The sequence below is a fragment of the Rana temporaria genome, chromosome 3 (genome assembly GCF_905171775.1).
Source record: "Rana temporaria chromosome 3, aRanTem1.1, whole genome shotgun sequence".
In the NCBI taxonomy this organism is placed as follows: Eukaryota; Metazoa; Chordata; class Amphibia; order Anura; family Ranidae; genus Rana; species Rana temporaria.
In genome coordinates this window covers 257,977,084-257,986,430 of record NC_053491.1, presented here as the reverse complement: position 1 = coordinate 257,986,430, position 9,347 = coordinate 257,977,084, and the positions used below count along the sequence as shown (strand labels likewise).

Sequence of the window (9,347 nt, the reverse complement as noted above, 5' to 3'; positions counted from 1 at the left end):
GCTCTCTAGTTCTTTTCTTGCAGCTTTCAAGCAGTTTAAGTATTTTAAGCACTTCCATTCTGGGCCAATTCAGACATTCCTCTCAGAACCCCTAGAGAATAAAATGGTTGGCGTTTTCATATTTTTATGTCACACAATATTTTTGCAGTGGTTTTTCAAATGCATGAATTTTAATGCACAGAAACATAATATAAATACCCAATTGTTTGGTAAAATATAAAATATGATGTTACACATAAATAGATACCAAAAATGTCATGCTTTAAAATTACATCTGCTCCATAAAATGGCGCCAACTTACAGTACCTAAGAATCTTCATAGGCTATGCTTTAAAAGCCTTTACAGGTTACCAGATTAGAGTTCCATAGGGGGTCTGGTGCTAAAATGATTGCTCTAGCTCTGACGTTCGCAGCAATACTTCACATGGGTTGTGTGATCGCCGTTTACTTATGAGTGCGGGACCTTTGTGCATGTTCGCATAGGGGGGGAAACTGGTCCTTTAAAAAGAAAAATCGTATTTATTTTAGCAAATTTTTATGAACATCCCTTGTAAGAGATTTATTGGAGAGATCTCTCCTCTGGTCTCCCAGTGCAGCTGATCAGACACAGATTGGTCTGATCAGCTGTTAATGGTAAGGTAGACAAAGAACGGAAACTGCAAGTGACACAATCCTCATAATTTCCTGTTTCTGACATCACACAGTGGGAGGAACAACACCCATTCCTCTCACTGTGTGCCCAGAGTCAGATGCCGGTGGTCGCATCTTTACCGGGTTCCCCAGTCGCACGGGAGAGCCTGTAAAGGCAGTGGGACCCCTTCCGCCACCTGTAAAAGTAATTTAGCGGCCCATTAGCCTGCAGAATTACATTTACTTTTGTGGAGAATCGCCATGCTAACACTTAAATCTCGATCATTGCTGCAGCAATGACTGAGATATCACCTTTCCCATCCGAAAACGTTTATATACGTATGGCAGACAGGAAGTGGTTAATCAATCTTTTTCTAGTAAAAAAGAAAAATGTTAAAACATTATAAAAGTTTAATGAATTTGGAAAACTATTTGTGGAAATAATACTACTTTATCATTTTCTTCAAAGAGAACTTTTATATGACAATGTACTGTCCTCATCCTGTCTAAGATGACTTAAACTTTAATACAAATGTGATGTTTAGTATGAATGGACACAACACCTCCTTTTGGTCATTACACAAAACCTTGTTTTCACAAACAAAAAAAGGTTTTGTATCACCCCAGATGACAATGCACTATATAAACAAAAAAGTCAGTGCTACTACGCATACATCACATGGAAAGCAGAGCTCCCGGGTGCTCGATCCACAGTCGCTGGCTGCGTAAAATAATGAGGAAAACATGATCCACACTCCGGTCGTTTCTCTTAAGCAATTGACATATTTATGGACAAGCCACAGTACACAAATGCAAACAGAAAAGGTTGACGCATTTCAGCCTATAAGGCCTTAGTCATAACCACCAATGCACTATGCCTTTGTTCTCAGCTCTATAAAAATTAGAAAAATGCATAACTTTTTTCTGTGTTGAAGTTCTTATTCTAGTGTTGGATTATTCTGCAGTAGACTTCTCAGATACAGCTGTATAAATGTGCTGGTGTGTTTTCCTGAAAATGTCTTGCTGTTACATTTATTTGAATGTGTTTGGGTGACAATGTTCTAAACCTTTGAGGATATTTTTCACAACATTTTCTTAAATCGTCTTCAAGAATACCTTTTATTGAGCAGTCATGTGTCTGTACAATGATCTTGTTTGATTTCATTATGTTCTCTATTGCTTTGATTGCATAATAAACACCTGACTCAAACGTTTTTCAAATGACAATAAAATTCTGGAGAAATAGGCAATTATTTTCATCTTGCTATCTTTTAATTGAGACATTGTTACAGGGATTGCTTTCTCAGACACATATGTTGAAAAAAGGGGGATTCCTATTGTATTTAAAGTGTTGAAAAAAGATTTCCAGAATGCTCCAGTGTTAAAGAAATTTTTCTCATTTGGACCCCATTGATCAACAATTTTACCTTTTATTTCTCAAAAGATTAAATAGTGGATTAACGTTCTTAGTGAAACAGTGTATAAACTCTGCAATGATTTATTTTATTCAAAATTTGATGCAATGCCTTATGAGTTGTTGGAATAAAGTAATGTATTGAACCGTTTCTTGCAAATCGTCTCTTTCCTTGACTCTTTTGCATGTTAAGGTATTTCACCTGACTTCTCATCAGCGAAACTTTTCCTGTATTTAATTTAAGGCCTGTAAGTTGTAACAACATAAACAATTCAGACAAAAGAGCAATATGTTCATCAGTATTCTAAGGTACTCAACAGAATCGTATCCACGTGCTGACAAATACATTCTGGCCTTGAAAACGTTGTGTCATGCATCTGCAGTAATACTTTCACGCTCTGTCTGTCTGCTTACATCTGGTCTGTGTATCAGTCTTAGGGCTTGCACTCTCACACCTGCATTGTTAAGTATACTTCCCTTAGCGTGGCTCCACCCTAGCCTCTACAGGAAACACTATTTTACACCATGCTCTTCAAGCCTGCCTTGTCCGAGCAATATTGTGTGTTTGGCTTCCTGTTTGCTTCTTGCCGTGTGCTCTATGTCTGATTCTGTTTACCGTCCTTGCTTGTTCTTGACTATACTTGTCTACTTCATACCCTGACCTTTGGCATGTTCTTTGACTATGCCTGTCTGCTCGTTGCCCTGACCTTTTGGCTTATCTCCTGACTATCCCTTTTTTTGCTTTTAAATTTTTTTATTTTCAGAAATAAAATAAAAAATACAATAAATCACAATGCATATCAATATGGACATAACCTAGTAAATGTAAGCAGGAACTAAAAAAGACCTTCAGAGAGAGGGGGATAGAAAATCCCCCCCCTTCAGATTTGCGAAGGAGAGAAAAAAAATAATATTATAAAAGATCATACATTGTAATAAAATATGTGAGTATTAAAAGTTAAACAATTAAAAAAATATATATATTGATGTAAGAGAGAGAAAGGACTCCTTATATAAGCGAACTTAATAGAAATAAGGATACTTATAATCTCCTGGTGCCCCTATCGAGTTCAAACTGCACCAGGAGTGGAATCCTTTTCGACATACTGAATTACACTCTGAACCAAACCCTATGTTGCTAGATTAAAATAAACAGGCCTTAATATCTAAAATCAAAGGTTATTATTTCTAACCCTAAAAATTATCTATATAAAAATAAGGATAAATCCCCTTCAAAACATCACTAGGCTCCCCTAAAGAAGGGGAGAAAAATAAAAAGAAAGCGGGAAAAAGTCGGAGAAAAAAAAAGGGACAAAGAAAAGAGGGAGGAAAGGGGATAAGACAAGCTATACTGTATACCTAATTTTACAGTGTGTGCGGGAATCGAAGAGTCATCCTGAGTAAGAGAAATACCTATATATCTGGCCCAAGGTTCCCAGATCGTTTCAAATTTCAAAACAGTATCATTTAAAATGCTAGCTAACTTTTCTTTAGTCATTATCCAAGACATTTATTTTTTTTTGTTTCCGAGAAAGAGAGCTTATTTGGCAATTGTAAGCTTAGCTCCTGTAAGAATAAAGTGTATTAATTTTTGAGAATGTTTTGGAATTTGAGATATATGCTCATTCGGGAGAGCTATTGGTAGAGATCTCGAGACCTGGCAACCTGTTAACTCGAAAATCATAGAAAAAATGTTGTTCCAAAATGATCTAATTCTAGGACACTCCCACCAGATATGAGTCATAGTTCCCAGGAGTTGACATCCCCTAAAACAATTTGGATCTACTGTAGGGAAAATAGAAGCTAGCTTAGAGGGAGTTAAATACCTCCTGGTTATTACTTTAATGTTGACCTCCATCACTGATACGTTTAGAATCCCCTTAAAGCAGCGGTTCTCAACCCGGGGGTCGTTTGGCAATTTGCCGGGGGTCACGAATGCTAGTCCAAACTGTAACGCTGGCCGAGGCGGACCCGAAATTACTGTTTACGCCTGAGTCTGTCCGTCTCGGCCAGTAAGACGTCACTTCTGGGAGAGGAGAACCGTGCGGAAGTGACGTTCCGTCGCCGCCATCATGGTACTCTTGTCCGCAGTAAGCCTGCAGTTAGAAGTCAGCAAGCGGAGTTAACCGGAAGTGACGCCACCGCCATCTTGGTACCCTCGTCCGCAGCAAGGCTACAGTTAGAAGTCAGCAAGCGGACATCTTTTTACACCCACCGAAGTCTTGCAGTTTACACATATTTTTAACAGTAAACTGAGCTTATATACTATATAAGCTTTATATAGTATATAAGCTCAGTTTACTGGTAAAAATACATGTAAAATACAAGACTTTGGTGGGTGTAAAAAGATGTCCGCTTGCCGACTTCTAACTGTAGCCTTGCTGCAGACGAGGGTACCAAGATGGCGGCGGCGTCACTTTCGGTTAACATAATAGACGGGTTGCTGATGCTGACTGAACACCTGAGGTACTTTGCCAAGCCAGGCACTAAATACCGGTAATTAAGGCATTTTTGTACTGTTTGTCACAGCAGTGTAATTAATACATCGATTTTGATTAAATAAGTCTGACATGACTGTGAAAAAATATAATTGTGGTACAATACATATAATTTATATATAAATGTCCCAGTTGGTTCCTCAAAAGTGGTTATTCTGTGTCAGTGCTAGATACATGCTTGCAAAGATGCTGCTTGCAGGAGATTTTTTTCTCTGCTGCCAGCGCATCGCCTCAGTGTGAAAGCCCTCAGGCTTTCACATTGAGAAGGCTGGGCAGGAGTTTTTCAGGCGGTATTTAGGCGCTATTTTTAGGGCTGTAACGGTAACGCCTGAAAAACTCCTCAGTGTGAAAGGGGCCTTAGAGAGGTATCTGCTCCCCCCTGAGAGGTGCCAAATGTAACACCAGAGGGGGGAAGAATCCAAAAAGCAGAAGTTCCATTTTTTGGTGGAACTCCACTTTAACATCATCAATCAATAGATTGTGAATAAATAACAGAAGCATATGATTTATAACATTTTACACATAGGTTGTTATTCTTGTGTACTAATAAAAACCTACAGTATATGGTGTCACTAAAGTGCTCCGTGCAACGTATTGGTAAAGGGATCTTCTCCCATGGACACTATAAATCACAAACAAGAAGTGCTCTGTGCTGGCAGTTATCTTGCCCAAATATGATTTAACAGCACTTTTCTGGTGGGAGATAGTGGCCCTTTAGGTGGGTCCTAGTAGTTCTTCTAATGATCTCCTCTTGTCTCTGTGCTGCTCACATGTGCCCCAGGGTCAGTATTTTATACTCCGCACTCCTCTCCCCGATACACGGACTCCGTACACCGCTCCCCGGATCTCTTCCTGCCCAGCCAGGCACACCGCACACTTCACCACATTCAGAGTCAGAGAGCAGTCCAGAAGTTTGGCAATATAGGATGCCCACTTGATCAAAATATAGTAAGATTAGGACCAAAATTATATACACTCCTTATGCCTCCTGCACAACTCTTGCTTGCAGAAACTATCCTCTTCCTCCAGCACAAACTCTTAGAACTACAGGTCCCAGGATTAGCTAGCTAGCACAATTTTTGGTTGATCTGGCACAGACTTGCACAGCCAGATAGAGAGAACCACCCTTTGCAGGCAGAGGTCCGGACCCCTTTTGTGTAGCAAAAATGTCTCTGTGCTAGCTATCTCACTTGTGGATACTGAGCCCAGTACCACCTCTTCAGATACTGGCAGCCCTCCTGGCTGCAACTGCCTCTTTCTCCTGCCCAATCCACAGTCCTCCTGACTGACCTTGCATCCATCCCAGACAGCTCCCAGTCCCATCAGGCATGTTCTTCAGTCCTCTGACTGAACTCACCAGCCCACATGGCTGCTTCCTCCATGGAGACTCCCAGGCAGTGTTCTTCTGCTGTTCTCAACCTTGCTCCCATAGTCTTCAGGTGGAACTCTAGGAAAGATAACACTGCCGTCCATGATGTGCTCTGTCACACTTCAACGTTTGGTATCTCTGAGTCCTCTGTAGCAGTTGTATTACCTTTTGTCCCTGCAAGTACAGCTATTATTTTTCCAGTTATTGTAGGAGGGTGACATCGCTCCAGGTTCTGCAGTGAAATCACACAGCGGCCATGTCACCCTGTAGGCAGGGTAGTCTTGGGTAAGTAAGATTTTATGATTTGCATATAAGCAGACTCACGCTGTCTGAGAACTTTGTGTGGTCCGCTATGATGTAAATTTATTTACCAAGCTATGTGGCTGGGCACATACATTTTTGAGAGAAAATTAAACTTTTGTAATTCTGTCTGTAGATGTGTAAGGCAAGAGACAGGGTGAGATTTTGGGATGGAGGAGTCTTAAAGCAGTGTTTCACCCTAAAAACAAAATTCTAGCATGCCATCAAGCATACTAGCGTGAGCTACAGTATGCCTTTCTTTTATTTTTTGGCGCCGTACTTACAGTTTACTGGCCTAGAGAAGTTTCAGACTCCCCGTGGGGAATGGGCGTTCCTATGCAGAGGGAAGATGATTGACGGCCGGCTATGGCGTGTCACGCTTCCCGAAGATAGCCGAAATAGGACTTGCCTCTTCACGGCGCTATACGGCGCCTGCGCACAGACATCGGAGCTGACTGCGCAGGTGCCGTGAAGAGGCAAGTCCTATTTCGGCTATCTTCGGGAAGCGTGACACGCCATAGCCGGCCGTCAATCATCTTCCCTCTGCATAGGAACGCCCATTCCCCACGGGGAGTCTGAAACTTCACTACGGCAGTAAACTGTAAGTACGGCGCCAAAAAATAAAATAAAGGCGTACTGTAGATCGCGCTAGTATGCTTGATGGCATGCTAGAATTTTTTTTTTAGGGTGAACCCCCGCTTTAAGCGTTGATAATAGTCTGTGTTATTGAAGCTATTCTTATAATATTCTTATCAGAGAGCCTATGATAATGGATCATAGAGAGAAGAACCTTAAGAAGAGAAGCTACTGTGACAAGTTTTTCAAGTATGGTTTCACTTCAATAGTTGCAGCAGGAATTGAGAAACCGAATCAGCCGAATCTATGAAGCCCAACAAACTGAAACGTCATTTTGATACCAAGCATCCAAGCTTTGCTTTCAAGGATATCCAGTATTTTAAAAACAAAGCTGATGGTGTCAAGAAAAGCAGACTTGATACTGGTGGCAAGTACCACAAGCAAAACCTAGCAGCAAATGAAGCTGTTGCCAGCAGTCAAAGACATTGTTCGCGTTATGATTGGAGCCAAATTTGTTACGAAATTGAGTGCAATTTCTTTATCTAACGACACTGTCAGCAGGAGAATAGGTGACATGTCTGCTGATATTATTGATCAGGTAATCCAGGAAATGAAATCTGCTCCACTTGGAATATTTAGTAACCAGCTTGATGAATCTACAGATGTTGCAAACTGTTCTCATTTACTGGTTTACGTGAGATATTTTCATGATGGCGACTTTAAAGATGAGTTTCTTTTTTGCAAACCTCTTGAAACAACTACTGCACGTGATGTATTTGACACAATTGGTTCATTTCTGGAAAAACACAAGATCTCTTGGGAAAAGGTTTGTGGTGTTTGCACAGATGGTGCTCCAGCTATGCTAGGATGTCGGTCTGGATTTCAACGTTTGGTATTGAATGAATCACCAAAAGCCAGTGGAACTCACTGTATGATTCATCGACAAATGTTAGCAACGAAGACGCTGCCACAAGAGTTACAAAAAGTAATGAAAAGCGTCATAAGTGCCGTCAATTTTGTAAAAGCGAGTGCTTTAAATAGTCGACTCTTTTCAAAACTTTGTAATGAATTGGAAGTTTCCGCTAACGTTCTGTTATTTCACACTGAAGTGAGATGGTTGTCAAGAGGAAAAGTTTTAAAACGTGATTTGATCTTCGTAATGAACTAAAAACATTTTTTAATCAGAAAGCAAAACCGCAGTTTGAAGCACTTTTCAGCGATGAAAATGAACTGCAGAAAATAGCTTACTTGGTTGACATCTTTGCAATCTTGAACGAGTTAAATTTATCACTTCAAGGACCAAATGCAACATGCCTCGATTTTTCTGAAAAGATTCGATCATTCCAAATGAAATTTCAACTTTGGCAACAAAAATTGGATGAAAATAAGATTTATATGTTGCCCATCTGCTTTCTTTGAAGAAAATTACATTGAACTTGACAAAAGGATTAAAACAATAAGTTCTGTCAAAGAACACTTGCAAATGCTTGCAGACGAAATTTCATTGTACTTTCCAAATTTTCCTGACACCCCGTTTTCACTTGCTAGATATCCATTTACAGTTAAAGTTGAAGATGTTCCTGAGAATGCACAAGAGGAGTTCATTGATCTCATTACCAGCGATGCAGCAAAAAATTATTTCTCTTCCATGTCTGTTAATAAATTCTGGATCAAGTGTTTGCAGTCATATCCTGTTCTGTCTGAGATTGTGTTGCGCCTTCTTCTTCCATTTCCGACTACATATCTTTGTGAAACAGGCTTTTCAAGCTTGTTGGTTATCAAGTCTAAATGCAGAAGTAGACTTGTTGCAGAAGATGATATTCGTTGTGCTCTTGCAAAGACTGCCCCCAGAATTTCTGATCTGGTCAGAAAGAAGCAACCTTCGCACTGACGCTTTAGTTTTTTGATGCATGGTATCGCAACAGTTTTGTAGCAATGTCATTTACTGTTATTATATTAAGACTGTCTAAGATTGTTAATGTTGTTACGCTTTGTTTTCACATAATTATACAATACGGTGAATACAGTTCAATACACAATGAAAAAAGTTAAACATTTTATTCATTTGTTACTTATGTGTTAATTTATAAATAAATATTTTGCACTATATATTACAGATTGTTTTTGTTTATTAACCACTTAAGACCCGGACCTTTAGGCAGCTAAAGGACCCGGCCAGGTATTGCGATTCGGCACTGCGTCGCTTTAACAGACAATTGCGCGGTCGTGCGACGTGGCTCCCAAACAAAATTGGCGTCCTTTTTTCCCACAAATAGAGCTTTCTTTTGGTGGTATTTGATCACCTCTGCGGTTTTTATTTTTTGCGCTATAAACAAAAATAGAGCGACAATTTTGAAAAAAATTCAATATTTTTTACTTTTTGCTATAATAAATTACCCCAAAAAATATATAAAAATTTTTTTTTCCTCAGTTTAGGCCGATACGTATTCTTCTACCTATTTTTGGTAAAAAAAATGCAATAAGCGTTTATCGGTTGGTTTGCACAACATTTATAGTGTTTACAAAATAGGGGATAGTTTTATTGCATTTTTATAAAAAA

The 9,347-nt window shown here is 39.6% G+C and overlaps 1 pseudogene; it reads left to right on the top strand.

Moving 5' to 3' along the window:
* Positions 1 to 6,980: 6,980 nt before the first annotated feature.
* LOC120930758 lies at positions 6,981 to 8,678 on the top strand (annotated as a pseudogene).
* The last annotated feature ends 669 nt before the right edge of the window (positions 8,679 to 9,347 follow it).